Source organism: Papio anubis, chromosome 14 (genome assembly GCF_008728515.1).
Source record: "Papio anubis isolate 15944 chromosome 14, Panubis1.0, whole genome shotgun sequence".
Taxonomy (NCBI): domain Eukaryota; kingdom Metazoa; phylum Chordata; class Mammalia; order Primates; family Cercopithecidae; genus Papio; species Papio anubis.
In genome coordinates, this window is record NC_044989.1 from 6323951 (window position 1) to 6349309 (window position 25359).

Sequence of the window (25359 nt, forward strand, 5' to 3'; positions counted from 1 at the left end):
CCAGCCTCCAAAACTCTGAGAAAATTAGTTTCAGATGTTTCAACCCCCTAGTAAATGGTATTTTGTTATGGAAGCTGCAGCAAACTAAGACACAGAGGTAAGAAGATGTTGCAAAACCGACAGGCAACCCCACTTCACATGGATGTGCATAGACTGGTGGTCTTTTTCTCATATTGCTCCATTGTTTTCCAGATTGTTGATATAGTCTTCATGTCCACAGCAGGGATTCTTAATTATTCTCCAGAATCTATTCCTCCCTTTTTCCTTTAAATAGTATAACTCTACACATTTCAGCAGAACAACAATCATCCAGTTACAGACTTGATTTCCAAGCTCCTGAGCCAACTGATTAAAGTTGTACCCATGGAATGCGAGCAGCAGTGATGTGGGGAACATCTGCTTCTCTTTCTGAAAAGAAATTTCTTTCTTTTTCTGTGTTGGAGCGTGGATCTGGTGTTGGTGATTCAGGTTAGACCATGCAAAGCACAACACTTAAACAACATATTGAGGTCACTTACGTGTGGTTAGGACAGCATGGTGTTATCTCAAAATGAAGCACAACAGAAAATTGACCACCACTGAACATGCTCAGAAATAAATGTTTATTTTCCAATTATTTCTAAGACAATCACAAGCTGGTTTCCTATTAGACTGGCCACCTCTGTTATGTTAGCATTCTGCAATGTGTCCTGGGTAGTCTTTTCTCTTCTCCTAACAACTCTGCAAAACCATAAAGCAATTGATGGATAAATAATGGGGTTTTATGATTTCTTCTACTCTCCTTCTACAAAGTCATCTTAAAAATGAACATTTAACTCACCATCCAGATAAACCAATTACATTTTTTTAAAAAAAGAAACAAACAAAATGTCTGTTCTTCCCAAATTTTTCTGAAAATAATTTATTTGTATGAGGAAAAAAAGTGGAAAAGACACAGAAAGAGAGAAACAAACCTTAGTAAAATAGAAATACTGCATGGGAACAGTCAAAAAGACAGCAGAGAATATTTGACTTATTAATTCCTTACATATGCCTTCCCAGAATGAGGAACTCTTCTAGGAAGTCCTCCTTCCCCTTTTTGTCTCCAGGAAAGATTAGTCCTTATATTAGTGTGTTCGCCATTGTTCTTTATACTCACAAAACAGCACAGTGCTCAGCATGAGGGTATATGAAATTCTTTTTTGCCCCAGGAATTGCCCATGTTCTGATCTAAGATGTTTCCCTGCAAGAGCTAGCCCAGAGCTTGCTATGACACTGCTCCAGGACTCAGCAACGAGACGTGCTTTGACTATCCTGGATCTAGAAGCAAGAATTCTGGCACTGAATGCCAGTGTGGACCCTGCCAGAAACATATTTCCTACCCGTCACCCCAATTCTTCATGGCCAGAGAAAATAAAGTAGCGGATTCATAGTCCCATTTAATGAGAAATGTCTGTTGCTCCTTTATTCAAGGGGCCTTTCTGCTCCCTAGATATACTGAAAAGAATTTCAGGACATTAGCTTTTTGTAGAAAACTAGAAGAAATGCTAGGAGAAGAGGCATCTACATGTGACAACCAATGAAATTACACATTTTCACTTTCCATTATAATTGTTCTTTACATGTTTATGTTCAGATTCGCAAAGATGTGAACCAAAACTGTTTTAAACTTAGACCTACTGCTAAATCTCAAAGCCTGTGGTCACCATTTGAGTTGCTATCACCCCATCATGGAGCTCCACCAAAAATTAGTGCTTATGATCAACACTTTATTTTACTCGCAGTTTTAGCAAGGACTTGACTGGGCTGTTCTTATATGCAATCTTTCACGTAGTGTTAGTCAGATTCAAGAGGTTGGAAATATCAGCCCACCCTTCAATGGGAGGAAGGGCAAAGGATCTGCATACATTTTTAAAAACCAATAGTCACTTTTCCTGAAGACCTTTCAAGAAATAGACCTTCCATCTTTGACTATGTTTGACTATATTTTTCTTAAGTTATTCACTCTAAGCCCAGGAAATAAACAATGTTACCTAACTTGTCAGAAACATATCTATGCCACACAAAAATTTCACTCCCTTCTTCTTGGATATATTTTTTATAACAATCATTTCATATTTTTTAAAATAGGAAAATTTCAAAACAATCAATAAGCAAATTTAAGTAAAAGTTTACAAATCCTCTTTTTTTCCCCCCAATATGGCAGGTAGGAGGCAGGGCTAGCATGCCTCTCTCACTCGAAAGGACAGAATGGTATGTGGAGAGTCACACTGTGAACTTTTGTTCCACGAACCACCACAGGAACATACCAGGAGAACTGAAAGAATTCACGGATCCTTTGAAAGAAGCAGAATGCCACGACTCTTAAAAATACATTGAGATCACTTAAGTGTGGTCAGGACAGTGTGGTATCCTGGAACATAGAGCCATTGGCCTGAGAACCACACTCCCTCCCTGATAGTGACCCCAGCAAGCCCCACCCAAGGAGAGCTTTTGTTCACCTCTTTGTGAACATGGATGTAAACATCTAAAGAACAATGATAACAGAAAGTGAGAATGTGTGATTTCATTGGTTGTCACATTTGGATGCCATGAGACAGGTGAAAAACTGCGAGCTCCCAGAGTAGGAGAGGGGGTAAACCTGCCTCCAAACACACATCCCCCTGGGAAATCTGAAAAACCAGATCCCGGGAGAAGGATTTAACCTCACCTAGAGCTGGAACAAATTTACGGAGCCGAGCAAAATATGAAGTAGAAGCGGCAGCAGATAAAACCTTGTGGACATTCCCAGTCTCCAACTCAAGCCCAGGGAAGCCATCCCTGTTGATATCTCATAGGGGCCCTCAGGGATGGCAGCCAGCGGAATTAAGAAGGGGTAACAGGGTGAAAGAAGCTCCCAACTGAATTTTGTGATAATTTCAAGTGGGCATGACCCCCACTTGAACAGAATCGGGGGTGAATAAGAACTGCAGCAGATATGAGTGCAGGCATGGGGCACCCACCATCACAGCCAGATGGGGAGAGGCACGGCCTAAAAGCAGTGCTTGCTTTCTCAGTAAGGAAGCTTATGGCCTGGGGCAAGCCAGAGTTCTGCATGCAGGCTGCCTGGATCTAACCCAGGTGCTGTTGGTGGGGCACTGCGGGAGTGAGACCCGCCTCGCCAACCGCATGGGAACTGGGTTGGGGCATGAGGTCTTTTCCTACCAGCTATCCCCCAGCCCCCGGTGAACTCTCCTGCGCAACAAGAGTGCTTCAGCGCCTCCTCCTCTGTTTTCCCCGGTGCCAGGGAGTCCTTGAGATACCGGGTGTCTTCAGAGCAGCTGAGCTCAGGCAGGCCTGCTGCCCACATGAGGGCAAAGAGGTAGAGACAGAGAAGCCCCAGGATGGTGTAGGCCCTTTCATAGTAGCCCCGGAACCTTTCAAATTTCTCACTATTGTTAGTCTTCCCCTGCTCAACCACATGGACAAAGTCACAGGTGAGGATGAACGGGACACGCTCGCGGTTGATTCCAAACTTCGTCTTGGAATTCCCCAGAAAGTGGCCAAAATCAATGTGGAACAGTGGCCCACTCGCTCGGATCATGATGTTGTCGCTGTGCCAATCACCAATGCCCAGCACGTACGTGGCCACACAGCAGCCAGCACAGGAGAGAGTGAACTCCTGGATGGCTCCATCCAAGGCCTCCCCCAGGTTCTTCAGCCAGTTGAGCAGGGCGTCCTTGCTGCAAGCGGCTGTGGCTGCCATGTTGCTCTTGTTGGGTTGGATGTTGGCGCTGGAGGCTGGGTGGAGCGGTACCTCAATGAAGGCTGTGTGTTCTCTGGTGGGGAGGCAACCTCAGGGGTCATCCTCAGGTTCAACCTCCACTACTTCCACAGGACGTCCAGGAGCTAGATTGTCTGCAGGGTCACTATGTCCTGCTGGAGGTCATCATCGTTCTTAAGGATGATGCTCACCCTGCCACCACTGCCTGCCTCCTGGTTGCTGTACAAGATCCACAGCGGCTTCATCTTGGAGTCCATGAGGGTACGCTGCTCCAGGCAGACTTCAGCCAGCAGGGTGCTGGGGTTGAGTGGGGACTGCAGGTGGAAGTGGCTCTGGGTGAGTGAGGGAGGGTATTACTTAAAATATCCTTTCTATGTTTAGAAAGAGTCAAAAAAAATTTAAGTTTATCAAGTAAAAATGTTACAGTAAGCTAAGGTTAATTTACAATTGAAGAAAGAAAAACATTTCATAAATTTAATGTAGCTTGAATGTGGAGTGTTTACAAAGTCTACAGGAGTGTACACTAATGTCCTTGGCCTTCACATTCACTCACCACTCACTCACTTACCTAGAGCAACTTCCAGTCCTGCAAGTTCCATTCATAGTTAAGTGCTCTATACAGGTATACCCTTCCAAAAATATTTTATACTATATTTTATTGTACCTTTTCTATGATTAGATATACAAATATTTACCATTGTGTTTCAATTGCCTAAAGTACCTATTACAGTAACACATGCTACAAGTTTATAGCTTAGAGCAATAGGCGATACCATATATCCCAGCTGTGTAGTCAGCTCTACCATCCAGGTCTACGCCAGGACACTCTATGATGTTTGTAGAAGGACAAAAGTGCCTAAGACCTTATTTCTCAGAACATATTCTCATCACTTAGATGGGAATTCATTGCTTGGATGAATGACTATGATTAAAATCATTAATGGTATACAAGTAATCAGTAAGGCATAAGTGTATTACATTTTTATAAGTAATTATTAAGCATAAATAACTAACTTTCCTTGCCAAGTTATCTCTTATGGAGATAATATGGGGTTAGGGAACAATTATGGTGCCTTGATTAAAGGAACTAATAAATCATATTTTGTTAGGTTCTTGTCGGGGTTCATCTCCTCAGGGATCAGATTTGCTATGCATGAGACTCATGCTCTTCTCAAATGTGAAGAGGTGATTATGAAAAGGGAAGTTCAAAGGTAAAGTCTCCCTCTCAGGTCCATTTTTGGGCCCATCAACTTTAGGAAATAGTAACACGGAAGCTGAAGTTTTAGAAATTAATTCCCTTACACCACCATCCATATTCCCTGGAAAGTCCTCCAAGCATACACCCCGGAATGCAGAAATCTGCAAGGGAGAAACGACCCGAGGGAAGGTCTGCCCTAATTTCCCTTGGAGAAGAGGCCAGTCGGCGATTCTGAAATCTGGACTGGGAGAGGCTTCAGAGTCCCAGAAGGTCGCCCAAAGGATCCCTCACGTGAGCACTCCAGGGGCAAGGGTGAGGCTGGAAAAGCCAACGTAGAGATGGTTTACTGAAAGACGGTAGAGCAAGAGGCAAAACTAGGAACCAAAAACACAACGTGTAACTGGGAAAGTAGTTAGACGGAACCAGTTCATGATGAACAGCAGAGTGGGGAGGCAGGTGAAAAGGTGCTTTCCAAGGAGTCAGCCCTTCACAGAGACAGAGACACGAGCCCACCATCTGTGCCAGCATCTGAAATCATACTTCCAGTTCAGCCTTAGCCTAGGCAATGTCAACCCACAGCTTAGAAGGTACAACCCAACAATTTAAGGGAAGATGTCGTGATGGCTAAATTCCATGTCAGCTTGCCTAGGCAATGGTGTCTCCTTGTTTGGCCAAACGCTGATCCAGCTATTGCTGTGATGAATTTCTTAGATGCAATTAACACTGAAATCAGTAGACGTTGAGTAAAGCGGATCACCTTCCATAATGCAAATGGGCCTCATTCGCTCAGTTGAGGACCTTAAGAGGAAAGGATGAGGTTTCTCAGAGAAGAAGAAATTCATCTTAAGGCTATAAAGTAAAACCCGTACCACAGTTTCAAGTCTTTAGATTTGAGCTGCAACATCAACTCTTGCCCAAATCTCCAGCCTGCCAGCCTGCCCTATACATTTCAGGCTTGTCAGTCCCACAGTTGGGTGAGCCAATTCCTGAAAATCTCTTTCTGTCTGTTTCTCTGTCCCTGTGTCTCTCTTCATATATATACACACACACACACACACGTACATACACACGTACACTATTTTCTGGTGACCACTGAGTAATGCCGACATCTTGAATTGGGATGCCTGATTCTAAACCATTTGCCATATGCGAATGCTATGATTGGGCAAGTCAATGGATTTCTCTAAGCCTCACTTTCTCATCTCAAAATAGGAATACTGCTGACACCCATCGCACTGTATCGTTGTAAAGGATCAGTGAGATCATACACATACAAGTCCTGGCACATACGAAGAGGTTGGCAAATGAAGAATTTCATATCCTCTTTCCTCCCTATGTACAAAATTAGCACAGCCTCCTGCTGCCCCACGGCATTCCTCGGATTGGCTCTTGATGCATTTTGTGGAGCATCATGACACTGGCATGTTAAATTCCATCATCTCAACTAGGGGTAATGTTAGTATGTTTGCATAAAAAAACTACATGGCTTCACAAAATAAAACAGTAATGACAACAAAAAAACTGTTGAAATAAATATGATGCATTATTTCCAGGTTTTCATTAGTATTCATTTGCAACTTGTTCATTCATTTGTCATGTGCTAGCACAGAGAAGTAGTAGCAGGTGCCATGATTAAAAATATATGATGAGAGGAAAACTAGAAGTGAGAACATTTTCTCCATCCATTAAATTTATTTCTGCCAGTTGGAAGAAGAAATCACAGCTACTTCATGTAAGCTGTAGACACCTCTGTGTAGCTCATGCTGGGAGCAAGGCTAAGAACCATTGCCCTGCCCCATAAAACACCGCTTCATCCAAGAAGGCTTTCCTCATAGATGAGGCTGCTCTTCCTGATACACACAGCTTTCTCTTTATAGTACTTATCACACCTGCAATAACATAATTCTGTGCATAATTATTTCTTCGATGTTTATATTCCCCACTAGAATATGAGCTCCACATCCTTGCCCATCCTTTTATTGAAGGAGTTTCATGGTGTGGCTGAGTGCTCAATATATACTTTACAATGAAATAAATCATGTGTACATTGCTTAACTTGACTTCCAAGTCACTGCCAATTTCATCTAATCACACACGGTTCCCGACACATGGCACCCTTGCTCCATCTCCATGAATTCCCTCAGAAATTCCCTCTGCACTCCAATTTTCCTGTGACACCTCCCATCTTGCCTCTATGCCTCACTGAACTGTCAGTGTGAACGCCGCAGTCCTCTATTGCTCTTAGTGAGTAGACATTCCCCTCAGATCCAGTTATCTTACATGATCCTCGCTTCCTGTAGACAAAATTCCCACACCCCAACAGCTGCCCAGCTTGGACCTCTTCCCACAAATTATAGCAGGACGCCTCTGATATCCAGGCTCCAGTGGAAAGAGAACTGGGTTTGGAGTTCTCATTTAAATATCTATTCCACTTTTTTGATCTTGGAAAAGTCTCTTCATCTCTCTGAACCTCAGTTTCCTCAACTGGACATCAGAGATAATAACAGATAACTCTTATCTGCTATTGTTCTCCAGAGAAACAGAACCAATGGGATGTGTATGTGTGTATACATACAGACATATACATATACATATGCATGCACATACACAAACACATACACATATACATGCACATACACATACACACATACAAGTGCAAAAAATACATATATACATGCACGTACACATATACACATGCACAGATGCATACACATACACAAATACATATATACACACTCATATATACATACGCACAGATGCATACACATACACAAATACATATATACACGCATGCACATATACATATACATACACTTATACATGCATATGCACATATACATACACATACATATATGCATGCACTTACAAATATATATGCACATACACATGCACGTACACACCCATACACACATGTACATCCACATTCACATATGCATACTACATATGTGCATATACCTCCACATACACATATACATACACATATGTACACATACACAAATACGTGCAAATATACATAAAATGCACATATACATATACATGCACATATATGTATGCATGCACATGCACATATACATGCATATACCTATACACATATAAATATGCATGTATACATACATACATATACACACATACATACACTTATACCTATACATACACATATAAATACACTTATACCTATATATACACATATACATACACATATACACATACATACATATAAATACATATAAATGCACTTGTATATTCACATACACATGCACATATTCATACACATAGACATATACATACACGTAGGCACACAGAAATTTATCTTAAAGAACTGGCTTACGTGGTTTTGGAGGCAGCAAGTTTGAAATCTGCAGAGCAGGCCAGCAGGCTGGAGATTCTGGGAGGAGGCGTTGTTACAACTCAAATCCGAAGACAGTCTAGAGACAGAATTCCCTCTTCCTCGGAAGACCTTCGTCTTTTTCTCTAAGGTCAAGTGACTCAAAGAGGCCCACTCAAGTTACAGATAATAATCTACTTTATTCAAAGTCCACTGATTTAAATATTAATCTCATCTGAAAAATACCTTCACAGAAACATCTATACTGGTGTTTGACCAAACATCTGGGCACCACGGCCTAGCCAAATTGACACGAAACTAACACACACAAGAACTCATCATATGATTGTGAAAACCAAACTATATGGTCTAAGAAAAAGTGTACATGATAGGCACTCAATTCCTAATATACCTTCACTTCTTTCTCCATACGCACTAGGTCCCTGGCTTTGTCACTATTAGTCACTTGTGGATGAAAGATGGGGAGAAAAATTTTAGTGGAATTTAAACAAAACTGAAAAAGTTTTGCTTGATCTATTATAACCATAAAAACACAAACTTCCACATTCTCTGTCAAACCTATTTTCTACAAGAAGTGCTCTTACGAAATCTTCAATTAACACATACATACCTTTAGTTTGTCCAATGTTTTTCTATATTTATATCATATATACTGCAAATATAGGAGGCACTTAACCACATCATATTCTAAAGCTACGATGCAACACAATCCATTTCTTCCATATCAGATGGCTAAATTCAACATGTCCAGAATCTACCTATACTTTCACTAAAATTCCTATAAGCACATATGTATCTTGAGTCAGAACTAGGAGCACAAATGGTGGGCCTTTTTTTTTTTTTTTTTTTTACACATGACTGTTGCTAATTTCAATTAAGTAAAATAGGCTTGGTATAATTTTCCCAGACCTGCAAAGTAAAGCCTGCTGAAACCTAGCAACAATGTAGGAAAAGGAACTTTTATTTTGTCAAATGTCACTTGGCTGTCATTAGCCATGCTTATACTCCCCTGTGTGTAAATCCATGTCATGAAGTAGATTTTTGACATAGCAAAAATATGAGTAGAATGAGCTCCTAGTGGTCTATGTGGTTAGTTATTCATCCTTTTCTGGGGTTAGATGATTTGACTCTTGGAAGAATTTCTGGGTTTTATGTCAGAAAAGAAAAATTTTCAAGCTTCCACAATAAAATGTGGTAGAATTATACATGATGGCGTCTATTCAAGTGCTTTGCAGCACTGTCAACCATTACAAATTCACTGGTGTTTAACTCCCTGTAGGTGTCCTTAATGTAGGTGTCCTTAAAGTACAGGATTGAATTATGATAGAAATCAATGGCCATTGAAATATGGAATAATCAAATAAGAGAATAGTGAAGTAATCCCTCAAAAGGAGCAGGCTGAAATGAGAAGGAAGAACTCAAGTTTGCTGTTTACGTTTTTTTCACTACGGTTTATCATATTGATCTCTTGGCAATCAGATTCCTGAAAGTCTCACAAATTTTGCTACATTTAAATAGTGCCTTCTGCCCCTGACCTAGTCTCAAGTTGTTTCAACCAGAAACAAAAACCTGTTTCAAGGAAAAAATTTATATCTGATTACCTGAACCTAAAGGCAGATACTATTTGTTGATTCAGAAAGTGGTGTTAAAATCATCGGTGTTTATGCTTTTTTACCATAAATAGAAATATGCAGGATCCATTTAGTTTTTTACAATCTGAAGCTACAACTGTGTTTATAAGAAAGATGCCACTGGAAACGAATTCTGCTCCAAGAATGAACTCTCTACACATGTCATCTTTCTCTCACAGACATCATACCGCCTCAAGCACTGCATCCTCAGAAGGTTAGGCTCATACCTGATGAGAAGTGGAATTAGGCATCTTCAGCAATGATCATTGCCAAGTACTTTACGTGCATGAATTAAAAATATATGCCATGGTACAGAAAAAATACATATTGCATGATCTCACTTATATGTGGAGTCAAAAAAAAAATCAAATGTACAGAGATAGAGAACAAAGCAGTGGTTACCAGAGATGATGGTGTTTGGGAGTGGGAGCAGGAAACTGGCGAGGTAGGTCAGGGGATAGAAAGTAGCAAATATGAAGGATGAACAAGGCTAGAAACCTACAGCCCAACATGCCACTATAAGTAATAAACTCAAGGTGCATTTGGGATTCATGCTGAATGGCTAGATTTTAGCTGCTCTTGCCACACAAAGAAAAAAAATGGATAACTAGGAGAGATGACAGATATGTTCATCAGTTTCACTGTAGTCTACTTTTTTTTTTTTTTTTTTTACTATTTATACATATTCCATAGCATCATGTTGCATACCTTAAGTATATATAATAAAGTTTATTTTCTTAAAAAGTGTGTATCATAAACGTTGATCATCTAGGAAGTTTCAAGGCCTTCCTATTTCATATTAGGAAACACACACACACATACACACACACACACACCATACAAATCAGCATGTTGTTTCCAGCCTTAATTGCCTAAGGTTTAAGGTGTTGAGGACAAATGACTTCTTAAAAACAAGCCCTCACCCCACATGCTGAAATTATTACCTAGGTCTCCTATATTTATCAACTGCAAAAGAGAAAAGCAGCCAATAAGCCCTGAAAGTAGAGGCTTTCTTTTCTTATCCATGCAGGGGAAATTCCTGAGTGATTCTTCTCGAAGCTTAAATTCTGTGGGATTTTTATGGTGGAAAACTTAGGAAAGGAACCAGACAGCCCATCTAGGAGCTGATACTCTTCTAGTGAAGACCATACTTGCAGAAGTCCTCCCAGAATCCGAATGTCAGGTTTGAGAATTTACTAATGTGTGACTTCTCTGAAACAATGTATTTAGGAAAAAAGGTTGAATAAATATATACTGAATAAAAGTATTGCAAAAATTAAATAAATTGCATAGGTAAAGGTTGTCTAAATGGGAAATTCCTTCGGACAAACAGGGATTTTCAATTGTGACGACCATTGTGTGTGTTATCCATTGCCACAGTCATCTGGGACAAAACACAGTCACAAACTCCTTACTGACTTAAGAAAATAAGTATTTACTTAATCCGAACATAGGTCTGAGGGAGGCTGAGCCATTTTTCTGCTCTCAGCTGGGTTCACCCATGAACCTGCAGCTCCCAATGTGATCCAGGCAGCTCACCACATGGAAGCTGGGCTTGCTGGGCAGTGCTCCCTGGTCTCAGCTGGAGGAACCAGTCTGCTCCACAGTGTGTGTCATCCACCAACAGGAAGTCCCAGGCTTGGTTTCATGCTGACGGTGATTTTTCAACACAGTGAGCAGAAGCATGAAAGGCGTCTTGAGGCCGGGTGCAGGAGCGACACAGTGTCCCCTCGGCTGCATGGTCTTGGTCAATGCTAGTCATGAGGCAGCCCAGATTGGAAACATGAGAAGGAGAAGCCACTTCGTGATGGCAAGACCTGCAAAGTCACATTGTACCAGGAATGGATACCCTCAGAGGACTCAACAATTGTGGCTGCTTTTGCAATCAATCCACTACATTCGTTAAGTATAATATGGACATCAAAGGATCACAGAATAATATAAATTTAAATTGGATGAATACTGTCGCTGGAAAGAAGATATCATTTTGGAGAAGATAGATAGTCTTGAATCTGCCATGGCTCATAACAGAAACTGGGAAAATTTAAGGAATGAAAACAAAGGTAATAAGTGAAGGACCAACACACTCATGGATTTATTACATCATCTGGCACTTGGAAGTCCTTCAGTTTTCACACTGAGCACTTGGATTGTTGATTAATATTTAACAGTCTATATTTCTAGGTGGAACAGTCTTAAGCCCTTAGTAAACTTTAATATTTTTATTTGATACTTCCCATCCCCATAGGTGGCTGCAACTCTATTTCATAGAACATAAACAAATTCTTTCTTACAGTACTGTATTAGTCAGGATTATTTGGTGCTTTTTACTTCTTACAGTGCTGTATTAGTCAGGATTATGTAATCTATGCTGTGGTAACAAATAACCCCACAGATCTTAATGTGGGAGCATAATAGAAGTTTTTTGTTGCTCATGCTAAGTCTAAAGTAGGGCAGATGCCCCTCCTCTGTCTTGTAGCCATGCCTCCTGGCCTCCACAGTGCTGAAGCAGTGAAAGAGAGAAGTAGAAGAAAGTACAAGATGAAGGGGAACAAAAACAAAGGGTGTGTATAAGCAGGTGCAGTGGCATGGAACTGTAGTCCCAGCTGCTTGGGAAGCTGAGGCAGGAGGACTTCTTGAACCCAAGTCCAGCCTGGACAACATAGCCAGGCCCCATCTCTAAAAATAATAAAATTAAAATAAATATTGTGACAGACCAGGTCCTCTAGTGCTTATTGTAATTTTTTTTTCTTATTTTTTGTGTCTGTGTCCTTGAAAGACATGGAATGTCAGCGTAACCCATTTCTCTTACCTCTGCCATATTTAAAGCAGACACTGAGGAAAAGAAAGAGGAGACCTTGTCCATAGCCCTCTTGTCGGTGGCAATGCTCCTGCCCAGGGGCTGGAGGGTGGAGGTCACTGGGCACAGGAGAGACAAGCCAACTGAGTTCCCCACTGAGGAAACAAACTCCATTTCCAATGCCCTCCTCCCTCCTCCACCCCACCCCAGTGGGTGGAGACTCTTAATCCCAGGTCTCATGCCAGCTACCTGGCACATAAGGACAGGACCACTATCAATATGACATTTTTGCATGCAAAAAAAATATGTTATTTTCAGGGTCACCCCATTAGTTCAAGTTCAGCTGCTTCTAATCTCTACCGTCAGCTACTGCCCCATCTTTGGTAAGGGTGAATAATGGAAGGACTGAGCAATATGGCAAATGTAGCATAAAACTCTCCAATCCCCTGTGCCTGCTCTTCCACCTGCTGTGATCCTAGCCAACACCACATGGGAGTACAGCAGGTCTTTTATCCATCCACTAAAGGTGCTACCCCATTTCTGAACTTAAAGTCACATAACAAAGATGTGCTAACATGTGTTAGCATATTTGGCCCTTGGGATAACACTACAAAGCACGTTCCTAATAGTCACTGCACAGATGCAAAAGCTGGGCCTTTGGGATGTGCCAGCGCTGGGATTCTGAGCATACCCTCCTGATAGTGTCTTTTCTGTCAGGACATGCACATGATGGGAGCTAACAACGAAGTTCTAAATGCTACGAAACAATGAAGGTGGCTTCTGGAATAATCCTTTCTTTCCTCCAGACTTCACATATCCTCGCACACACTGCATGACATAACTCTTGGGTGATGAGAAGGCTCTGCTGAGTTCATTGCCATTTGCCTGAATTGGGCCTAATTCTCCGTTCAGTCCAGAAGACACCGATTTGCAGGAACACAATCTCCTCCAGGACATCCCCCCCACTCGATTACCTCCAGGCAGTGACTGGGTCCAAAATTAGTGTGCAGGCCAAGTGACTCATGCCTGCGGTATTCATGACAGTGAGAATTGATGTGTGCAAGGCAAGAACAAGATTTATGGATCTCCTTACTTCTATGATTTACTGAAAGCCGGCTTTTATTACCTAAAAGCCAGCCACAGACATGTGCTGGGTGCGCTGGGATAAATGCCTGGGGTGCAGCTCTGTGGGCGGCTGCCAGGAACAAGAAGGAGGAAAGGGGAAAAAATAGAGAAATAATTTTACAGATGAGACACTTGTCGAAAATGCAGAGCCTACAGTGCTCCGGGAACAGCTGGCGATGATGAGCTAAGAAAAAAAGGCACCATTTGCAGGCAGTGGACAGCTGCAGGCCCTGCCACACCAGCTACTGAGTGGGCAAGACTGATTTATGGAAGGGCTGATAATGGCAAAGAAATAAAGATTGATTTGCTCTAGAGGACATTTGGAGAGTTGTAGGGCAATGGAGAGAAAGCGGGGAGGGAGACCGTGGATCTTGACAAAAGCTTCATCTGAAAATGCACACAGGACTGAAGCGAAGAGAAGGAAATGAAAAGCGATCTGTTATTATGCAAACAGTCATCACATCTCGAGGGTGTGGATATACGACCAGGAACTGGGATGCTGACACACCCAACAAGCATAGGTACAGCTGTGCTAACCCTGGCTTCTGGCCCTGGTCTCCTCACCAGTTCTTGTTTGCTGAGTTCCTTCTCTGTGCCCAGCCCTGTAACTTATGGGAGATAGGAAAGACGTATCATGTGTCCAGAAAAATAACTTATGCAACGTTAACAACAGTAAAATATGTCTAAGGTACAAGGCGTCCCGCCCGCCCCCCTGCCTGCCCTTGGTATTTAATACCTACTCATCTTTGTGGTTCTAGCTCAATCAGCATCTCCTTGGGGAAACATCAAAAGACCCTGGCAATGTCTCATCCCCACCTAATACACTTAATGTGTACTGTTCCTTAAACAAATAACAGGCTTGTTAATTCACATGGATTTCTCTGCTGTTTGTTCCTTCACTCTCTGCCTCACCACCAACCACGCTTACCCTAAGCTTATTTAGAGCCAAGCCATCAAATCCATAATGCCTTGTGCATAGTAGATGCTTAATAAATATCTGTTGAATGGTCTGCTGTATTCACTCATTCATTCATTGAAATATATTTACTAAATGGCTGCCATGTGCTGGATGCTGAAATAAATATAACTTGAGGGTGATGTGCATTGCAGAGAAATAGCACAATGGGAGGTAAAGGGAGAAGTGAGTGACTATTTTAATTCGAGGAACCAGGGAATGCCTGTGACGTTTTAGCTGAGATTGTATAGGAAGAGCCAGACACTGAAATTTCAGAGGGAATACTCCTGACAGTGACAAGTGGAAGCAAAATACCCTATGTAGGAGCAATCTGTACGTGTTTGAGAGACGGAAAAAAATACAGTGCAGCCAGAACTGCGTTTATCCACGCATTCATTCGTTGTTCCTTCATCTCTTCATTCGCTCACTGGCCCATTCACTCTTTCACTTGACAACATTAGGCCCTATGCTGGGTGCTCAGAAGAAACACATGCAGAATGTAGCCTGCTCTTGAGATGCCGGCAGCTTCGTGCAGTAGCTCGGGGAGGTCAGGGAGAGCGGAGATACTAAGAAGATTAAGATGGTGCAAGTGAGCTTGACTGGGAAGAAAAAGATGAAACCACGCTGGCCAAGGGACACTTCTGTAGGACAGGGGTTCTCAAGGTGATGTTTGAAGACCCTTTGGCAACCCTGAGACATGTTGAAATTATTTTCATAATATCTTAATATGTCATGTCTTTTTCACATTACTGACGTTTGCACCAGTGGTTTCAAAGCAATGGTGGCCAAAACTATTGGCACGTTAGGACCAATCAAGGCATTTGAAACAAACTGTCAATTGAAAATAGTAGCAGGAAAAAACACATCCATTTCATTTAAGAATGTACTTTACTCGGTAAAATTACTAACTGTGTTCAATTAAATCTTTCATATCTTCTAAATATTCTGTATGATGAAATAAGGACTTACAAAGCACTTCTGCTACAGATTGAGATACAATGGTTCCTCAAGGAAATCATTTGCGTGATTGAGTTGCAAGCTGAACTAGCTAATTATTTCGTGGAACACCACATTTAGTTGAAATATCCTTGGACGGCAATCTTTGATCACTCAGACTTGCATGGCAGACATATTTCTAAAAATGAACAGCATCAGCCTGTCACTTTAAGAAAACTGATTGGAAATTTTTGTTGCCAATTACAAAATTAAAGCTTGCAAGAGAAAATCAGAATTTTGAAAAATTCAAATCTGCCACTGTGATCCAGACAGCTTCCCAATAAATTAACACTTTGCTGATGAAATTGATACTGATATTAGTAAATGCAATTTTTTTATATAATAAAATGTGTTAACATTTACAAGAGCTGTATAACGCAAATGAGCCAAGAGTTTTTCAAATGACCAATGCATATTGTTACAAAACATTGCATAGGTAACATACACATTCAAACTGTAAGATAGACCAATGGATTTTAACGTACAATAGTATGAACATTTGTGTGAAGTTAAAATTTCCACAACTGCCTGCAAAGATTATTAAATTACTTTCCTTTTCTCCAGCTACCTATCTGCATTAGGGCAAATTTTCTTAGTGTACCTTAATCGAAGCAGCATATTGGAACAGATTGAATGCAAAAGCAAGTGTGAGAACCTTGCTGTCTTCTATGAAGTAAGACATTTGCAGTAGATAAAACAACGTCACTCTCCTTGCTAATTTTGTCTTGAAAAACTTGTTTTTTATAAAAAGTCACGTAGTAGAAGGTAATGGATTCAGTATCATTATTTTTAAATAAAATTAATACTTTTTAAACAAAATATCTCCATTTTAATTTCTTGAATTTTAAATTTTGATTGATGTAATCCACACAAACTAAATGTAAATGATTCCTAAGATCAGAATGTTTGAGAACGACTGCTATAGGTTACAGTGAGAGAAAAAAATTGAGCTGGATAAGGTTAAAAGTATATGAAATTTCTAACTGGCTATATAGGTGAATCTGATGATGTCACTCCCAGTAATATCAATATAGGTTTAAAAATAATGTCTATTCTGAAGACAACCAATTATCATCAGATACATCTAATATGAAAAATGTTTTACTAACATATATAACATTTATTATTTTACTAAAAATATATCTATATGTCAGGCCCTGTCCTAAGTGACGTATATGCAGAAATGTGCTTAATTCTGAAATTGGTCCTTTGAGGTACTGATATGGTTTGGCTGTGTCCCCACACAAATCTCATCTTGAATTGTAGCTCCTATAATCCCCACCTGTCGTGGGAGGAACCCAGTGAGAAGTAATTGAATCATGGAGGCAGGGTTTTCCCATGCTGTTCTCATGATAGTGAGTAAGTCTCATGAGATCTGATGGTTTCATAAATGAGAGTTCCCCTGTAAATGCTCTCTTGCCTGCCACCATGTAAGACGTGCCTTTGCTCCTCCTTCATCTTCCACCATGATTGAAAGGCCTCCCTAGCCATGTGGAGCTGTGAGCTGTGAGTGCATTAAACCTCTTTTTCTTTATAAATTACCCAGTCTCAGGTATTTCTTCATAGCAGTGTGAAAGCAGACTAATACAGGTACATTTTGTTATCCTCATTTTTCAAATGAGCAATTTAAAGTAAAAAGAGTCAAGTAATGTTCCCAAGGAAAATGCATATTATTAGTAAAAGGCAACTGAGGCAGTGGACTCCAGAATTTGTATCAATATGGCACATTTTTGACTTATTTTCTTTTTTAAAAAGTGCAATTTTGGCGACAAGGTTGAAATTCAGGGTTACAGGCTATGCAGCCAGTCCGCTCATGCTGAAAGGCTGATTTGCTCTGATCCCTGAGACTCCACGAGCTCTTAGTTCACTGTTCATTGTATGCACTCCATCGCTCACACACACATGCTGGAAAGGAGAGGAATTTTCCTCTTTTTTGTTAAAACATTAAATGCATATATTTGTTACTTATGACCTATTAGCTATTTTACTCTAAATGAACATAATTTTCTTCTCTAGGACACATCAGAATTTTCCTTTTAATCTCATTTTGCTTTAGTCTCTTGACTAATGAGCAGCTAACATATTTAATAGTAATAGAGTCATGGCATCTGCAGAAGAGAACAGAGAGGAGGTAGCCAGTCCTCAGATCTGGCTGTCTACTGCCTAGAATCACTCAGTGTTTGAACCGCTGGCCGATTACCCCTGCTCCTCCTGCCCTCTCAGTCCCAGTACCTCCCATATGGCTTTGATTTAGAGGCACTCAATTTATCAAAACAGTTTGTTATGTTAAAAAACTATTTGATGTCAAAGAAGCCATATGACCCTTTTTATGTGTACTTTTCCTGGAATAAGAAATCAATTTGCTCATTTTAAACAAAGTTGGGGCCTAAAGACACTTGAGTCAGTGCTACATTCGTAAGGCAACAAGAAAAGATGTATCGGCAAAACACATTCTCCCATTCATAACCTCACAGGGTGTAAGGAACGGAGGGCCCCTCTTGAAAAAGCTGTACTCCACAGAGGGCATTATTACTCCTCAGTCCACCTCAGACTCCCTTGGGTTTGACTCAGCAAAATGCTGATGTCACACCCAGGAATATGAGTTCTTACAAGTATACCTGGTGATTCTGGTGCAGGCCTTTACATCATGATTTCAGAATATTTTTCCCCTTTGGCATTCTCTCTCCTAAGAATAATGTTCACTTAATGATCTGACTATCCATCTCTTCCCACCCCACCCCTTAAATGTGAATTTTGTCCTGGATTCTTTGCTCTGCAGATCCACCTTCTTACTGTTTGTCAAATACACACTAATGCTTTCCCACTGCAGAGCTCCAACTGGGGTTCCTTCTAAAAATCCGACTCGGTTACTGACGTGCTTATTTCCCCCAGGAGCCCTTTGTAGGGAATTGTGTGGGCTTCTCCTCACCCAACGTGTTGCAGCCATGTAATGTGAGGAATGAGTCCAGTTCCGGCATACAGCCATATTTGGTGAGAGGTGACCCTGGTAATTTTCATCCCCCTTTTTCAGACAGGGTCTCAGGAATCAGGACTAAACCTATGCATGGACAGCATTCTTCAGGCCATCTGGATAATGTGCACATAATCGATCATGGAAAATCCACAAAAGAGTCACAGAGAAGTAGAACTGGGGCCCCCAGGGTTAAGCCAACTGCTGGAGTTATCTTACCCCTCCACTTCCAATTATTTGGGACAATCAGTTGCTTATGTTTAAGCTGTTAAACTGAATTACCTGTTCAGATTAAATTTTCTGTTAGTTTTGGAAGCATCAGACAGAAACAGATAACAATAGATATTCCGGCAAAAGCTTCCCTTGTTGGTCTCTATGTGAACTCCTCCTAGGGAGAGCTTAGGAAACACAAGCACCTGCCATGGGCTGGGCGCTATGGTGACCGCAATCTCCATGAAACAGAGTAATCCTTCTGAAGTTTGCGTTTCATTCTTCTTTTTAAAACCTCCATACCTGTGTGAACTAAACATCTGCGTCTTCTCAAAATTCATATGCTGAAAACTCTAAGCCCTAATACGATGGCTTTAGAAGGTGGGGCCTTTGGGAGGTGATTAGGTCGTGACGGTAGAGCCCCCATGATGGAATAAGTACCCTTTAAGAAGAGACAGGAGGCCGGGCGCGGTGGCTCAAGCCTGTAATCCCAGCACTTTGGGAGGCCGAGACGGGCGGATCACGAGGTCAGGAGATCGAGACCATCCTGGCTAACACGGTGAAAGCCCGTCTCTACTAAAAAAATACCAAAAACTAGCCAGGCGAGGTGGCGGGCGCCTGTAGTCCAGCTACTCGGGAGGCTGAGGCAGGAGAATGGCGTGAACCCGGGAGGCGGAGCTTGCAGTGAGCCGAGATCGCGCCCCTGCACTCCAGCCTGGGCGGCAGAGCGAGACTCCATCTCAAAAAAAAAAAAAAAAAGAAGAGACAGGAGAGACCTCACTATCTTTCTCTCCATTTTTTGTCATATGCGAATACAGCAAGAAGGCCACCGTCCGCAAACCAGGAAGGAAGGCTTCACTAACAGCCTGGCCACTCAACACCCTGATCTTGGACTTCCAGCCTCCTGAACTGCGAGAACTCAATGTTCCTTGTTTAAACCACCCAGTGTGCGGTAGTCTGTTACAGCAGCCTGAGTATGTTGGGATAACATCCTTAACACTCCAAGTACACACTTCAATTATTCATAAACCTTGACTCGTAGGACAATATCACCACCCAGCAATAATCTGTTTTCTTTTTCCTCTCTTCTGTTATTACTAGTTTTACCCTCATCATCATTCCCTCTTTCACCCTGCCATCTCCATGAAAAACTCTCAGTCCTGAGTTTTCTATGTCTTCTAGCTTGCAAGCCACTGTATTTTGAGGAATTCCATTTTCTCATATACACCTGCAGAGCTTCAGTTGGCAAAATTTTGTCAACTTTCCAGGGGTAAAAATGTTGTTTCAATTTGCATTTCCATGATTGCAAGTGACCTTATGCAGATCTCGGCAGACTGCGGGCTGTTTGTTTTCTTCTTCTGTGTGTTCTCATTCATACACTTTGTTCAGTTTCCATGGGGTTTTCAGGGCTTGGCTTGGTACTTTGAAAAAGTCCCTTTGATACTTGAGATATAGCTCCCTGTTTGTTTGGGCAATATAAATATACTCATTCCCTGTTAACTTTATCTTTATTAAACAAAAATTATTATTTTAATGTGGTCATAGCCATACAATCCCTGTAAAGTTTAATATATTTCAAGTCAAGTTTAAGTAATCCTTCTTTACCCTGTGATCATAGAAATTGTCTAGTCATTTTTTTTTTTTTTTTTTTTTTTTAGATGGAGTCTTGCTCTGACGCCCAGGCTGGAGTGCAGTGGTTCGGTCTCTGCTCACTGCAAACTCTGCCTCCCGGGTTCACGCCATTCTCCTGCCTCAGCCTCTCGAGTACCTGGGACCACAGGCGCCCGCCACGACGCCTGGCTAATTTTTTGTATTTTTTAGTGGAGACGGGGTGTCACCGTGTTAGCCAGGATGGTCTCGATCTCCTGACTTCATGATCTGCCCGCCTCGGCTTCCCAAAGTGCTGTGATTACAGGCGTGAGCCACCGCGCCCGGCAGTCAATTTTTTTTATTTGTTTTCCAGTTGTATCTTTCAATTCAAGCATTTAATCTATTTGGAGTTTATGTTAATAAAGGACATGAAGAAGGAAGCCAGCTTTGCTTTTCCTCGTATATGGCTAACCAATGTTTTTTAACACCAGTTTACTGAATAATCGATTGCTTTGCCAGCTAATTGTAGTGCCACATATAGAATATTTCAGTGTTTGCTATATTGTAATCTATTGTTCTCTTCTTGCACAAAATCACACTGCTGTTTATTTGTCCCTTTATTTGTATTGAACTAAAACTCTGTAGATTCCTTAGTAATTAGTAAGCTGGTTCCCCTATTTTCTTTTCTTTTTCAAGCTACTTGGTCTTTTATTGACATTTAGAATTCTCTCATCAAATTTCTTTATATCTTGATGGGATTTTGAAGAAAATTATTATTAATTTGGGAATAATTTGCATTCTTAAAATAGCATATAATCTTATACTTGAAAATAGCATTTCTATACTCCTTTTTTATCCTTTAATATATTTTTAAATTTTTTTCTATGAAGATCTTGTTTATTATTTGTTAATATTTATTTGCTTATTATTTTTTACTTTCATGAGAGGAGTCTTGCTCTGTCTCCCGGGCTGGAGTGCATTGGCACGATCTCAGCTCACTGCAACCTCTCCCTCCCAGGTTCCAGTGATTCTCCTGCCACTACCTCTGGAGTAGCCAGGATTACAGGCATGCACCACCACGCCAGCTTTAGATGTTTTATACATTTTGCTGCTATTACACATGGATTGATGCTTGATGTTATATTTTCTGGTCAATTATTACCAGTAAGGAGACATGCTTTTGCATTTTGTGTGCTGACCTTATGTAAGCCAAAACTGCTAAACACACTTATACTTCCTAAAAATATTTGTATTTATTGGATCAGTTTTCCTATACAAATAATTGTATCATCTGTAGACAATAATTTGTTTTTCTCTTCCTGTTCAATTACTTTTATTCTCATTAATTTTTCTTGTCTTATTATTTGGCTTAAACATCCAATATAGTAGTTTTCCCTTTTCTCCGGTTTCACTTTCCATAAGTCTGCTTACCCATGGTACAATACAACAAAATATTTGAGGTACAAAGAGATAAATAGATACTTCATTCTTGTAACTTTTTAAACAGTATGTTGTTATAATTGTTCTATTCTATTATTAGTTTTAGTTAATCTCTTACTGTGCCCAACATACAAATTAGATTTATCATAGGTATGTATGCATATTAGTCTGTTCTCATATTGCTATAAACGAATACCTAGGTCTGAGTAATTTATAGAGAGATTTAATTGGCTTATAGTTCAACAGGCTGTACAGGAATCATGATGCTGGCATCTGCTTGGCTTCTGGGAAGGCCCAGGAAGCTTACAATCATGGCAGAAGCCAAAGGGTGCACAAGTGCATCACATGGCAAAAGCAGAAGCAAGAGAGGGTGGGGGGCTGTGCCATACGCTTTTAAACAACCAGATCACATGAGAATTCCTTCACTGTCACAAGGACAGTACTGAAAGTGTGCTGCTAACCCATTCATGGGAAATCATCCTGTGATCCAATCACCTCCCACCAGGCCCCACCAACAGCGGGGATTATAATTCAACAACATGAGATTTGGGTGGGAACACAGATCCAAACCATATCAGTATGTGGCACATGCCTGCAGGTCCAGCTACTTGCGAGGCTGAGGCACAAGAATGACTTGAATCCTGAGGCGGAGGTTGCAGTGAGCCAAGATTGCGCCACTGCATTCTAGCCTAGGCAACAGAGTGAGACTCTGTCTCAAAAAATAAAAAAATAAAAAATCAGATAGAATACCTGCTCCTCAGGATTTCAGAGAAATCGTTAGGACCTGGAATGGTATATGCTAATAAAATAAAGCATTATTCGTTACTGTTCTCTATATTAGCAGTAATCTGTTTTGTTTGAAAAAATGTCAGAAATAATCTTGAAGTCATCAGTCAGAGGAGTAGACTATTGCCCAGCGACTGCTGTTCTCTAAAGAAATCTTAGCTGGTCGCGGTGCCTCACTCCTGTAATCCCAGCACTTTGGGAGGCCGAGGTGGGTGGATCACCTGAGCTCAGGAGCTCAAGACCAGTCTGGGCAACATGGTGAAACCCCGTCAGGTGGTGGCAGGTGCCTGTAGTCCTGACCACTCGGGAGGCTGAGCCACAAGAATCGCTTGAACCTGGAAGGTAGAGATTGCAGTGAGCCGAGATCGCACCACTGCACTCCTGCCTAAGCAACAGAATGAGACTCTGTCTCAAAAAAAAAAAAAAAAGAAAGAAAGAAAGAAAAAAAGAAAAAGAAAAAGAAAAAAAGAAAAGAAATCCAAATGAATGTTTGGACATTTTGGAATCAGTTTTTTTTTCTCTCCCTCTCTCTACAAGACAAAGAGAATTCCACATCCAAACAACAAATAAAAAGTTTCTATTTTAAACATGAATTTTAACTGTGAAAGGTTTGACCAGATATGTATTTTGGAATTTAAAAAAAATACATAGTTTGCAGATCAAATGAAGAAGAGAATTCTTTCAAAATAATACATGAAGAACTGTGAAACAATGAAGGACAGAAAAAATATTCAGCTGATGTTATTGGTCTCAACAGTTCCCACGATTTCTTTTCTTCAATTGTCACTTATGTAAAAGTGCACATTTATGATTTGATAACTAGTGAAAGCATGCAAAACCACACAGATCTCCAGTGATCACCACCTAGAAGTGTTGCTAATCTGCAATCCAGCTTCATTTAAAAAATGGCTTCCTAAAAATTCAAATACAAACCCTAATTGTATGATGCACTTAAAACACTCCTTTTTCTCAGTAAAGGGCAAGAATAAGAAGAAACCCCTAGGGTGACATTGGAAGTGATATTGATATGAGTTTTAGATTTTGAAAACATAAAGGAACAGCAATTTGTTGCGGTTTCCTAGAGATGCTATTTTATACACGTACACACATGTACATATACGTGTATATATGTATAGTATATATGTAGTGTGTGCATGTATATATACATATTGTATTATGTGTGTATATGTGTGTGTGTGCATGTCCATGTATCTGTGTTTGTTCTTGAACTGTAAATTAAACTCAGAAAATTGATCCACAGAGTGCCAGGTAGAATTTAAATTCTTCTTTGCCTGTATTTTTTTAAATTGCTAAATAATATGGCTCAATTTTAAGACAACTTTAAGAACTGATCAAGGGCATGGCATGAAATTAAAAGAGTTTACACCTGAAATTCAAATATTCCCTCAGGGAGTCAGAAAACATGTATTAAAGAACCTTCCGTTGCACGTATTCCAGGACTGCCCTAATGAGCAGGTGAGGAGAGTTAACTCATTGGAAATATTGGTAAGATGCTATTTCTCCATCTTGGCTTTATTCAAAGGAGAATAAACACCCCTCTGGGTTTAGAAAAAATAGACAAGAGCTTTATAAAATCACAAACCCGGTCCTAGGAAATCCTAATATAACCACACTTTCCTGGAGAAATATGCCGTATAATGAAAAATGTTGCTGATATTACACGTATGAATGGCGAATAAATGGAAAAGACAAACACACAGAAACTGTCATTTTCAATACTGCTTCCTGAAAATTCAACTTTTCTCATTTTTCATTTGCACTAACCCTTTCTTTTCTTCCTACCCTCTTTTATTAACTAACGAAGTGCCTCTTAACCTTCGCTGCATAATAAAATCATCTAAGGAGTTTTTAAAACACCAATGCAGGACCCCACTGCAGGTCAAATGCATTGTCATCTCTGGTGTGGGTGCTGAGTGGTGTTTTAAAGGCTACTGGCCATCCCGAAGGTGGGGAACCCTAGAGATAGCTCGACTTTGAAGATTTGCCAGCACCTTTGCAAGGGCAAGCTGGGTGAAACCAGGAGACAGGTCCTCCATAAGGAAAACATGCCAGCCAGGAAGCCTAAAGGGCTGCGAAGAAAATCTCCACCTTATATACTCTCTCTTTTTTTTTTTTTTTTGCTGGCTCCTCATCCTGTTCAGTAAAGTGAAAATAACCGTCTATAGGGGCCCATCCAGAGATAGACACTGGACTAAGTAGAATTCTGTTATTTTCTTACTGCCTTTTACTTGCTTATGATAATTTTATCTTATAAAAATTAGAGATACTTTAAAGAATGTATGACTTTTAGAACAATTTATTGGTAATATTAAAAAATTACACCTTTTCAATTACAAAATTTTAGATTACAAAGAAAGTAGACTTCAGTATGAAACAAGAAGAGCTCTAAATGTTTTTAGTAAAAAATATATTATCTACCAATAGTTTTTATTAGTTGAACTTACTGACAGGTTTAAAAAAAAGGTACCTTTTTGTTTGTTTTAGTGATTTTGTAATTTTATATTAATTCATCCTGTCACCAAGCACATATCTTGGGTAGAAATGTGTC

General features: G+C 40.5%; 1 pseudogene; it reads right to left on the reverse strand.

Annotated features, from left to right (window-relative positions):
- Positions 1-893: 893 nt before the first annotated feature.
- Positions 894-7555, reverse strand: LOC110741007 (annotated as a pseudogene).
- Positions 7556-25359: the final 17804 nt, after the last annotated feature.